Below are 12,759 nucleotides of genomic sequence, written 5' to 3'. Positions count from 1 at the left end.
CACCTGGGTATTGCCACTGCCACAGGCACCATCTCCCACATGGATCCTCTGAGAAAGGAAGCTCTAAACTTGTGTTCCTGTTCCATTCAACGTCCCTTACAACATCAGTATTGGAGGACATCCTATTAAGATTCTCCAACTGAAATTATGTTGATGGACATCAACATTTAAAGCAGGAATTTTAAGAAATTAACATGTGATTTTCATGCCCTTTTTCTGGCCATTGTCCCAGTGAAACCATTCCTGCCTACAGGGAACCAGAACTGACAATCCCTCTACAGGAGATGCCACAGGTGAGAGCAGGAGCGACCACAGACCTGCACTGCCCATGCTGTAGGTGTCCCCTGGACGGAGCCCTCTTGCTGCAGGGCAGGGGATGAACCATCCCATCTGCCCAGGCCTGAGGCGCCAACTGACAGTGCTGTTAGGTTCAAGGATGAGTCACCACCACCTCACTGACCAGACACACAGAAGTGCGGAAATGGCAGAAACACTTGGGTCTCCGGGACACCCCAGACTCTCACTGTGCCCTGCACTGTCTCTGTCTTTGCAGAAACTGAAAACTTTCTGCTGCTCTTTTCCTTTCCCCTCAAACAACCTGGCTGTGGGGGAAATGATTCTGACTGTCTCTTATTTTAAACTTACCAGGCCATGACTATGTTAAGAAGAAAAAAATTGGCTCAAAGAGGGCAAGGTGAAGCCACAGAGTACAGAACAAAGCCCAAAAAACAGCCCCCTGGGGACTATGACCCTCGGGGGCTGAAAAAGGTAACACCTGGACATAGGATGAAAACAGGGACCACAGCTGCCCTGACAGGGAGCTGGTCCCCATTCCCCAAATAGCCCAGGGACATCTGCTTATCACCTTGTCCATATTATCTGCAAGAAACACAGGGAGACAGGGGCCATATGGTGGGAACCTGGAAAAAGCACGGCCTCGAGGGACCCAGAAGACATGACACCCCTGAGACAGCTCCCAGATGAGATATATGGGGAGCTGCAAAGTGGACAGAGGATGGCCGTGTGCACTCAGGACCCTCCCTGGTACAAGGGGACCTCAAAGGGACTGTACACACAGGAGCCATCAGTCTGGGCCTCGTGGCTCTTTTTCTTGGTGTCCCCCTGATGGCTGGAGAAACAGGGGAGGGGGATGCAGAGAGGAAGGGACTAGAGGCACCACCTCTCCTTGGATTCCTCTCCAGTTTCTAGCCCTCCCCAGATCACAGCTGCTCCCTCTGAGATAGTGATCATCCAGGCCCTCAGCAATCAGCACGCAATTCCCAACTCACCCACCTGGATGTGCCCTGGTCAGCCTGAGAGACAGAGACCGGGATGGGGATAGAGCAGGCTCCATGGCCCTCCCTGCAGCCCACTCCTCATCTGCAGCAGGAGGAGGCCACAGCTGGACGTTTGAGGGCCTTGGCCCAGCCCTGGCTTGGGCAGGACTTAAGAGTATAAAAAATAACCTACATGTGATGGTTCATTTTCAATTCTACGTGCCTTAGTATAGGTTTAAGCAGCCCACATGGTCATAAAGAGATAAAGAAGCAAAATGTACTCAGCCACCACCCCCTCTCCTTCTGGCTTTCCCTTTCATACACTGGCCAGAAGCCTATCAGTTGGGGCCCCCTCAATGACCCCCTCCCCACCTCACCAAAAATTTAGTTTAGGCTAGCTTGCAACATAGATAATTGTACCCTTTCTTATCAACTAAGTGCAGCCATTAGGGCCATAAGTCAAATGTTTAAAGAGTCCTGAGACAATAGCAATGCATTATGGGCTGCAACAAAATGCAGCAAAAAGACACTAAGGAACATACTTGAAATCTTAATCAAACTACCAATAGGTGACATCTGGGAAAATCATAAGCCCTTGGTACTCAGGTAATGAGGAAATGGGGGAGGGACTTGAGCACTAGCGAATACATTGTTGAAATTGTTCAAACCGTCCCTGGTGTGTCTGCATTCCAGACACCCGATATTGCAAAACCATCACTCACAGTCTCACTTTTGCTCTTCTCTGGGTCTCTGAGTCCATTCTTTGGGTTTGGATGGGTGCGTTTGTTTCTCATAGTCTAGTGGCCTGTATGGGGATCTCTGTGCTTGTGGGAAGTGAGTGAGACTTTGCCTGAAAGGGGAAACACGTACCAGTTGATTCATGTGGCCCATTCTATCTGGATGTCCCGGCTCCTCACAGAAACCATAGACAAACTTGAAACTGTTATTCAGGACACAATGAAAGTGACACGGGGGTGTAGAGGGGTGGAAAGCAGGCACCATGGCAAGCAGGCAACCTCGTGTGTCTTGTGGGAGACACTGAAAGTACTGTGGGTGTCGCATCACCATTAGAGAGCTGATGGATGTGGGGTGGTGTTGGGGCTGTCTATTGTATCTACATAATCCAGCAAACTGTCCCTGAGGGAGCCTGGTGAGGCCTAAACAATGAATGAAATTACTCTAGGTATGGCCAAGTAGGAGTATAATTGCAGTTTTTGTGTTGTCTGGATATCACTGGTAGAGCAGATCAATAAATCCTTAGGCACACGGCGTGCAGCTGTGGATTTGGTGAGTGCATTCCTTTCCTCTCCAATTAGAAAGGGGATACGGAGTGATTCATATTCATGTAGGGTACACAACACATTTATTTATCATTTGCCTCAGGGCTATTGTAACTCCTCTGCCCTCTATAGTATATAGTCTTAAGACTACAGTAGACATACTGGATATCCTATAGGATATTCAATCAGCTCATTTCATTGACAATTTCACATTGACTGGGCTGGATGAACAGCAGGTAGGAAGTTGGCATTCCTGATCCACATGCTAGGCGGTGCTCCTAGCCCATTATCTCCCTGAAGGACCCACTTGGCAGGGAAAGTTTCAGTGTTTCCATGGCTGTGGGTTCCACTAATCCTATCACCAACTGCACCACCCAGGGGCTGCCAGCCACAAGGAATGCTGGACAGCTCTTCTACAGGCACAGCTCAGTGCCAGCCTGGAGGAAGCACTCTGAGGGGTGGGTGCCATCTTTCAGAACATGGTACATTGTTTGAATCAGAGACGTCTCTGTGGTGCTGTGTTCTCAGTGGAAGAACATGTGGGTCCAGAATCAAAAGGTGGAAGCAGGTTTGGCTCCATGTCCAATCTCTTTGATTCACCCACTAGGGTATTTTGCATGTTTTATCTCCAACACTGGGCTGTACAGGTTAGGAGGTCCTGGTTTCCAAAGGAGGGTACCCTTAAAAGGAGACAAAAGAGAGCCCGTTGAACTACACATTACTTTAGTCACCACAGAAGTTTGGACAATGTGTGCCCAGAGACCACCTGGTGAGAAGAGGAGTCTCCTCCTCTCCAGGCCCAGGTAATAGATCTTCATCTTCAGGAGGAGGCATGGCTGCTTTCACACAGGAGAGCAAAAGCATGTGTGGAAACCAGAGATCCACCTGGGGGCCTTCTGGTTTCCCTTACCTCATTGTAAGTGTGAGCAGAATCATCCAGCAATTCAGCCTGAGAGGATTTGATTTCCAAGGGCACAGACCCGTCAGGGCAGCAGGTTTGAGTCACACTCGTGGGTAATCCCCCAAGGCCCTGCTCCTGTGCTCTGACATCCTCAGTAGCATTGGTGCTGACCTTCTGCTTCCCATGGGCTGCAGGACCCTTCCATGGCCTTGCTCAACTCTCCTTAGATTGCCTGTGGTCTAGGATATGTCCAGTGAACTCTCTCTCCTTCTGTCCATCACTGGGAGTCACACTTGCATCTTGGTCTGTTGTCTTTCCTGGGGTAATCTGCCTCCCTTGCAATATCGTCTGACAGGTGTGTCCCCTAATAAAATGCTGTAACTTTAATCCCATGGTGGCACTTGCTTTTTGGAGGATTTGGACTACAAAATCATTTACATCTGCACACCGGTGACCTATTACTTACTCCAACTTGTAAAATCCTTTTGTTTATTCAACTTCTTCTACTTGCATTGGCTCCATTTTGCTGGTACTTGTATTATGGTTTTGAATTCGTCGATGTTTGTTGCTTTAATCACTGAATTTGGGGGTAGTTTGTTACACAGCAATGGATAAACAAATGAAGCCCTCTTACATTTCCATTATTCTATAGAGGTTAACTACATCTGTTTTATTTCCTCCCATTTTCATAATATTGGCCATACATAGGGTTTCTAGTTTCTCACGTCTATTCTTTTCTTTATTTTAGTTTCTTTTATTTTTTGTTCCTTCCGTTTCTCCTTCCTTCTGTCCCTCCCTCCCTCTCTTTCTTCTCTATTTCCATTCAACCTCTCGCCCTCCTCCTTTTCATTCTGCTTTCCTTCCCCTTCCCCTTCCTTCTTTTCTTCTTTCACTCCTTCCTCCATTCCTCCTTCTTTCCCTCCCTTACTCCATTTTTTCCTTTTTATTATGAAATTTTCCTAACATATAAAGTAACCCTATGTGTTTGGGCTATAAGTAAGCATTTTCTGGATCTATATGTCAAAAGTATAATGCCATGGTAGATGAGAAACAAGTAAACAACAGGAAGTTATTAACAGAATCTAAACAAAAATGCCTGCAATAATTCTGCAGCCAAGACAGTGGCTTTCAATTCAATTCCTTCAACTCAGTGTTTTTAGAACACATCATCAACATCAAGTATTACACATTTAATTCAAAAGTTTAGGCCAGGCGTGGTGGTTCACGCCTGTAATCCCAGCACTTTGGGAAGCCGAGGCGGGTGGACCACCTGCAGTCAGGAGTTCAAGACCAGTCTGGCTAACATAGTGAAACCCCATTGTTGCAATCGGTTACTACGGGATATAATGAAGGGGACGAACACAGAAATAAAGACAAAGACAAAAAGATCTGTTCTGAAAGAAGGGGTCGGGGGCTTCTTGCTACTAGTGATTCTTTCTGGTGGCAAATGCAGTTTGTCAGTTTGCCAACATCCTGCTTTCATGAGAACAGTTTGTTGTTTGCTCATACAGCCTCCAGTGGTATAGTGAGTTGATCACGACCCTCATTCTTTCGGCCTCCAACACCCCGTCTCTACTAAAAATGCAAAAATTAGCTGGGCGTGGTGGTGAATGCCTGTAATCCCAACTACTCTGGAGGCTGAGGCAGGAGAATTGCTTGAACTGGGAGGAAGAAGTTGCAATCAGCCGAGATGGCACAACTGCACTTCAGCCTGGGTAACAGAGCAAGACTTTGTCTCAAAAATAAATAAATAAATAAATAAGTTTAAGTTGGCACAATCACTTTGGAACTAATATTATTATTATCTAGTATGGTTAAAGTCCATACAACATATAATCCAACTCCTAATCATACACTCTGCGGGCTTTCCTGCCTATGCGCCCAGGAGACATGCACACTAATGTTTATGGCAAAAACTAGAATCAGCTACATATACATCAATAGAAAACTAGTGCAATCATGGTATAATCATAAAATGTAAACCTTCAGCAGTAAAAATGAGTGAATGACAGCCTCCCACACCACAGATAACTCCTATACGTAATGTGCATCATGGGAAAATAAATGCAGTAGGAATTTGCTGTACTGGAAGCTTAAAAACCAGCGAAACTAACTAATATTTGGATTGGGGATATATCTATATTTATTACACAAATCTTTAAATAAATATAAAGGAAAAATAATCACAAGACTCAGGATGGAGTCTCCTTTTGGGGGATGTGAATGGGCAGCAGCCCAGGGTAGTTTACAGGTTCTGTGTTTTACAACAGTGCTGGCTAAAGTCCATACAACACATCCATTCCCTTTTAAAAGGGAACTTTTAAAATAAATTTGTAATACTTGATGTTGATGATGTGTTCTGAAAACATTGAGTTGAAAGAATTGACTTAAATTCCTAATTCCTTAAACAGAGTTTTTCAAATTACAATATACCTGGTTTTTATAAAAATGAAAGAGAAAAGAATACCAAAGTTCATGGCAAGCATCCTTAACAAGAACTACTTACACTGGAAGAAAACGACAGAGAATTGTAAGGAGCCATGTGACAGAGAGGACCAGCGTGCCATGAAAATGGCCTTGGCTACAAATAGGTCATTTGATCCTTGGCTCACTGGCATCTCTCTAGATTTTTGAAGTATACAATCTTCAATCTGATATGCAAGGTAATTCCATCTTGCAAAGGATTTGGTGTTACATTTTACCACACATACAACTGAGTTAAACTATTACAGAATTGGAAATGCACATCATTGATCAAAATAAATGAAACAAGAAAAGAGTAGAAAGGAATAACCAGTGATGGAATAGCAATATGAATAGAAAGCGCGATAGGACTGCTAAAAGAAAGAAACAAACAAACAAACAAAACCACCTCAGAAGCACCTGATAGCAGTGCTATTTAGAATCATAGTGGTGTCCAAATCACTGCTATCACATATCATTCAACACCACAACAAAAGATGTTAAGTGTATTATAGAATGCTGATCGAATAGCCAGTTATCGAAAAACCTTGTTTCTCAATTTGAGCTAACAATTTCATGATACTGCATCAAACCAGTTATTGGCATCAGGCTAAGCTAGATATGTTGACTGAAGTATGAGATTCACATCTTTGTAAATGGAAAGCAATCTGATTAGGCAATATTTTTCTAAGTGAAAGCAAGTTAATTAGAGAAGTAAAGAAACAAAGGACGGCTACTCCAGAGACAGAGCAGTGCTTCTTTTTTTAAGTGTAGGCAAATGTTTTTTGAAGATGTATTTCAATAAGAAAATTGGCGCTTGGGACATACTTCCACTAAATTTGAGACATTTTAGACAAAACAAAGACTTAGTTTCAAGACATTATTTTTATGGCACTAAAGTCTTGGAACTATTTGATCTAGTTACTCTATGTTCTCAACTGTGTTAACTCATTGAAGAGAACATTGTTGTTATTCAAGATATTGGCAAGAAAAACTCAGAGATACTGTTGTATCTCCTTTATCTGCCTCAAGCTGTTTTCTCCTCAACACGTAAGGCTCTGTGATGTCTCAAACTTTTAATCATTAATTTAAAAAGTGAAGCTTATCACAGAATTACAAAAAAACTATTTTAAAATTCATATGGATCCAAAAAAGAGTTCATATAGCCAGGAGAATCCTAAGCAAAAATAACAAAGCTGGAGGCATGAGGCTACCCGACTTAAAAGTATACTACAAGGCACAGTAACCAAAACAGCATGGTACTGGTACAAAACAGACACATAGACCAATGAATAGAAAACTCAGAAATAAGACCACACATCTAAAACCTTGTGATCTTCAACGAGCCTGACAAAAATAATCAATGGGCAAAGGATTCCCTATTTAATAAACAGTGCTGGGAGAACTGGCTAGCAATATGCAGAAAATTGAAGCTGGACTCCTTCTTTACACCTTACCCAAAATTAACTTATGATGAATTAAAGACTTAAATGTAAATTCCAAAACTATAAAAATCCTGGAAGAAAATCTAGGCAATACCATTCAGGACATAGGGATGGGCAAAGATTTTATGATGAAAACACCAAAAGCAACTGCCACAAAACCAAAAATTGACAAATGGGATCTAATTAAACAAAAGAGCTTCTACAGAGCAAAAGAAACTATTATCAGAGTGAACAGACATCCTACAGAATGGGAGAAAATTTTTGCAATCTGTCCATCTGACAAAGGTCTCCTATTCAGAATCCACAAAGAACTTAAGCAAATTTACATGAGAAAAACAACTTCATTAAAAAGTGGACAAAGGACCTAAACAGACACTACTCAAAAGAAGACATACATGTGGCCAATAAACATAAGAAAAAAAGCTAAACATCACTGATCAGAAGAAAAATGCAAATCAACACTACAATGAGATACCATCTCATGCCAGTCAGAATGGCAATTATTAAAAGTCAAGAAACAACAGATGCTGGTGAGGTTGCAGAGAAACAGGAAGGCTTTTACACTGTTGGTGGAAATGTAAATTGGTTCAACCATTGTGGAAGACAGTGTGGCAATTCCTCAAAGATTTAGAACCAGAAATACCATTTGACCCAGCAATCCCACTATAGGTTATATACCCAAAGGAATATAAATTATTCTATTATAAAGGTATATGCATGTGTATGTTCATTGCAGTACTATTCACAATAGCAAAGACACAGAATCAACCCAAGTGCCCACCAATGATGGACTGGATGGAGAAAATATAGTACATATACACTATGGAATATTATGCAACCGTAAAAAGGATTGAGATCAAGTCCTTTGCAGGAATATGAATGAAGCTGGAAGCCATTATCCTCAGCAAACTCACACAGGAACAGAAAACCAAACACCACATGTTCTCACTTATAATTGGGAACTGAGCAATGAGAACACATGGACACAGGGAGAGGAACAACACACACTGGGGCCTGGTGGGAGAGGGCAGTGATGGGGGGATCATTAGCAAAAATGGCTAATGCATGCCAGGGTTAACACCTAGGTGATGGGTTGATAGGTGCAGCAAACCACTATGGCACATGTTTACCTATGTAACAAACCTGCACATGTACCCTGCAACTTAAAATTAAGTTAAATTAAATTAAATTAAAAGACAAGCTTAAAGCATTAAAGAAAAATAATTAGATAAAAGAAGACTTTGTCTTACAAAATCCTGAAACAATAATTTTAACTTTGCTTTTAATGTATAGCAAGTCCTTTAGTACAACTCTCTTTCAGAGGTGCAGCTTAATTCCCTCTCTTGAGTGTGGCTTGGACTTAGTGATGCACTTCTGATAGGGCCTGGCTCTGTGTTCCCACCCAAATCTCATTTTGAATTGTCTTGTGAATTGTAATCCCCACATATTGGGGGAGGGACCTGATGGGAGGTGATTGAATCATGGGGATGGTTCCCCCAAGCTGTGGAAGTCAGTGGTTGAACCTGTTTTTCCTAATGCTCCCCTCAGCACTGCCCTCCCATAATAGGCCCCGGTGTGTGTTTTTCTCTCCCTGTGTCCATGTGTTCTCATTGCTCAGCTCACAAGTATAAGTGAGAACATGCGGTGCTTGGTTTCTCATTCCTGTGTTAGCTTGCTGAGGACAATGGCTTCCAGCTTCATCCATGTCCCGGCAAAGGACTTGATCTCATTCCTGTTTATGGCTGCATAATATTCCATGGTGTATATGTACCATATAAGGGGATTTTCCCCACTTCACTCTGCATTTCTCTCTCCTGTCACCATGTGAAGAAGGACATGTTTGCTTCCCCTTCTGCCATGATTGTAAGTTTCCTGGGGCAGCCTCCTCAGCCTTGCAGAACTATGAGTCAATTGAGCTCTTTCCTTTATAAACTACCCAGTCTTACGTATTTCTTTATAGCAGTGTGAGAACAGACGAATACAACTTCAAACTGATAGAGTAATGCTGACATAACAGTTTGTGACTCTGGGTGTAGAATGTGAAACTCACTGTGGCTTCCATCTTCTCTCTCTCTCTGTCTCTGGGATCATGAGCTCTGGGGGAAGCCAGCTGCTGTGCCATAAGCAGCCCTGCAGGAAGGTCCATGTGGCTAAGAACTGAGGCTGCCTGGGACCAGAAAACAAGGAACTAGGCCTTTTCCAACAGCCATGTGAGTGAGCCATGTTTCAAGTGAATCCCCAGCCCCAGTGAAGCCCTCAGACAATGCAGTCCTAGGCTGACAACTGGACTGCAACCTTGTGAGAGGCCCTGAGCCAGAAGCATTCAGGGAAACCTCTCCTGGATTCCTGACCATTAGAAACTGTGAGAGATGATGAATATTTGTTGTTTTGAGCTGCTAAGTTTTACATAATTTGTTATGCAGTAGTAAATAAGTAATAAATTTTCACAAGAGGATGTATTATTACACGTTAATTTGCATTTGCTCTAAATTTATCATCATCATATTACTATTTTTGAGACAGGGTCTCACTCTGTCACCCAGTCTGGAGTGCAGTGGCATGATCATCATACACTGCAGTGTCAACCTCCTGGGCTCAAGGGATCCTCTGATCTCAACCTCCTGAGTAGCTGGGACAGCAGTCATGAATTAACATGCCTGGCTAATTTTCTATTTTTTATTCTTTTGTAGAGATGGGGGTTTCACCATATTGCCCAGGCTGATCTTGAACTTCTGCAGTCAAAGCTGCCTTCCTCTGCCTTCGAAAGTGCTAGGACTGCAGGCGTGAGACACCACACCTGGTCTAAATTAACTATAAGATAACAAACATGTAACTTAGTTTTAAAAGGTAAGGAGAATTTTCATGGCTGAAGAGGACGTCTTATTACCATTCACAATGATCACTTTACTACAACTCCAATTTCCAACTGTGTCCCAATAAAACACAAAAGGAAGATCCAATCTTTGCTAGGCTGATTCTATCATGGCCCCCAACAACCAGCTCCTGGTCATTCACCTTCCTCCAGTTATTCAACCAACTCTAATGTAGGTGCTGCTGTGAAGGGATTTAGCAGATATAATTAAGCACTTCAATTAGTTGACTTTACGCTGGGTTTATCCTGCTTGGACTGTCCTAATCACATGAGCCCTTTAAAGGACCGGGTTCTTCCTGACCATAGAGATTCACAATGTGAGAGGGATTCAACATGAGGGGTTTCCTCCACCGTGGGCTTTGAAAATGAAGAGGCTGTGTGGGAAAGAACGCTGGTGGGCACCAGGAATTGAGCACAGCCCTCCCTGTTCTCTACAGTGACAGCCAGCGAAGTACAGCAACCTCAGTCTTACAACTGCCAGAGACTGCATTCTGCCACCTCTGTATAAGCCTTAAGGGGATTCAAAATGAAAACACAGCTTTGGGAAGCCCGGAATAGACATTCTGTCCACATCATGCTCAGATTTCTGACTAAGGAACTATAAACAGATAAACGGGTGTTGTTTGGCCAGGCGTGGTAGTGCATGCCTGTAATCCTAACATTTGAGGAGCTGACACAGGAGGATCACTTGCAGCCAGGACTTTGAGACTAGTCAGGATAATACAGTGAGACACTTGTCTCTACAGTTTTTTTTTTGAATTACCTTGGCATGGTGGCACTTGCCTGCAGTCCGAGCTACTCTGAAGACTGAGGCAGGAGGATTCTTCGAGCCCAGGAGTTTGAGGCTGCAGTGAGCCATGATCATGTGACTGCACTTCACCCTGGATGACAGAGGGAGACTCTGTCTCTAAAAACAAATCAATGAATACAATAAATGGGTGTGTTTAAAGCCAATGTTTGTGACAATTTGCTACACAGTCTTGTAAAATTCATACAGAGACTCAAAAGACTTGTGGAATGAATTGATGAATTGATATGCACACTACTTACATAAAATAAAATATATTTTAATTTTTTCAGTATTTTACATTTTACAATTTTCTGTGATGCAGTTTAATACACTCATATTTCATTCAGTCAGTCAAGAAAAATTCATTTAGTCCCTACGATGAACCAGGTATGCCCTCATATGCTCAAATGCCTGACATTCTAGAAGCTTCACAAGAACAAGGTGGAGCCACTGGAGTGTTTTAGGTGGAGAAATGACACACTGTGACTCACGGACCCTGCGCAGCTACTACAACCAGAGCGAGTCCTGTGAGTGACCCCGGCCCGGGGCGCAGATCACGACTCCCCACCTCCATGCCCTACAGACGACCGGGTTACTCCTGAGTCTCCAGGTCTGAGATCCACCCCGAGGCCGCGGGACTCGCCCAGACCCTCTACCTGGGAGAAGCCCACGCGCCTTTACCAAAATCCCTGCGGGTTGGTCCGGGACTGGGCGAGGTTCGGTGGGCGGGGCTGACCGAGGGGGCGGGGCTGACCGAGGGGGCAGGGCCAGGGTCTCACACCCTCCAGTGGATGATTGGTTGCGACCTGGGGCCCGACGGGCTCCTCCTCTGCAGGTGTGAACAGTTCGCCTAAGATGGCAAGGATTACCTCGCCCTGAACGAGGACTTGTGCTCCTGAACCGCAGCGGACACTGTGGCTCAGATCTCCAAGCGCAAGTGTGAGGCGGCCAAAGCGACTGAACGAAGGAGAGCCTACCTGGAGGGCACGTGAGTGGAGTGGCTCCACAGATACCTGGAGAATGGGAAGGAGATGCTGCAGCGTGCGGGTACCAGGGGCCATGGGGCACCTCCCCGATCTCCTGTAGACCTCCGAGGCTGGCTTAGCACAAGGAGAGGAGGAAAATGGGAGCAACACTAGAATAGCGCCCTCCCTCTGGTCCTGAGGGAGAGGAATCCTCCTGGGTTTCCAGATCCTGTACCGGAGAGTGATTCTGAGGGCTCGTCCTGCTCTCTGGGACAATTAAGGGATGAAGTCTCTGAGGGAGTGGAGGGGAAGACAATCCCTGGAATACTGATCAGGAGTTTCCTTTGACCCCACAGCAGTCTTAGGCACCAGGACATTTCCCCTCAGGCCTTGTTCTCTGCCTCACACTCAATGTGTGTGGGGGTCTGACTCCAGCTCCTCTGAGTCCTTTGGCCTTCACTCAGGTCAGAATCGGAAGTCCCTGGTCCCCCGCTGAGAGATTAGAACTTTCCAAGTATTAGGAGATTATCCCAGGTGCCCATGTCCAGTCTGGTGTCTGAGTTCTGTGCTCCCTCCCCCCTCCCCCCCCTCCAGGTATCTGGTTCATTCTTAGGACGGTCACATACTGGTGCTGCTGGAGTGTCCCACGAGAGATGCAAAGTGCCTGAGTTTTCGGACTCTTCCTTTCAGATCCCCCTAATTCACACGTGACCCACCATCCTGTCTTTGACTATGAGGCCACCCTGAGGTGCTGAGCCCTGGGCTT

At 44.5% G+C, this 12,759-nt stretch overlaps 1 pseudogene; it reads left to right on the top strand.

Moving 5' to 3' along the window:
• Positions 1–11,500: 11,500 nt before the first annotated feature.
• LOC139363240 (uncharacterized) lies at positions 11,501–12,395 on the top strand (annotated as a pseudogene).
• The last annotated feature ends 364 nt before the right edge of the window (positions 12,396–12,759 follow it).

This window comes from Macaca nemestrina, chromosome 5 (genome assembly GCF_043159975.1).
Source record: "Macaca nemestrina isolate mMacNem1 chromosome 5, mMacNem.hap1, whole genome shotgun sequence".
In the NCBI taxonomy this organism is placed as follows: Eukaryota; Metazoa; Chordata; class Mammalia; order Primates; family Cercopithecidae; genus Macaca; species Macaca nemestrina.
Note: the sequence above shows the minus strand (reverse complement) of the source record. Positions and strands in the feature narration are given on the sequence as shown.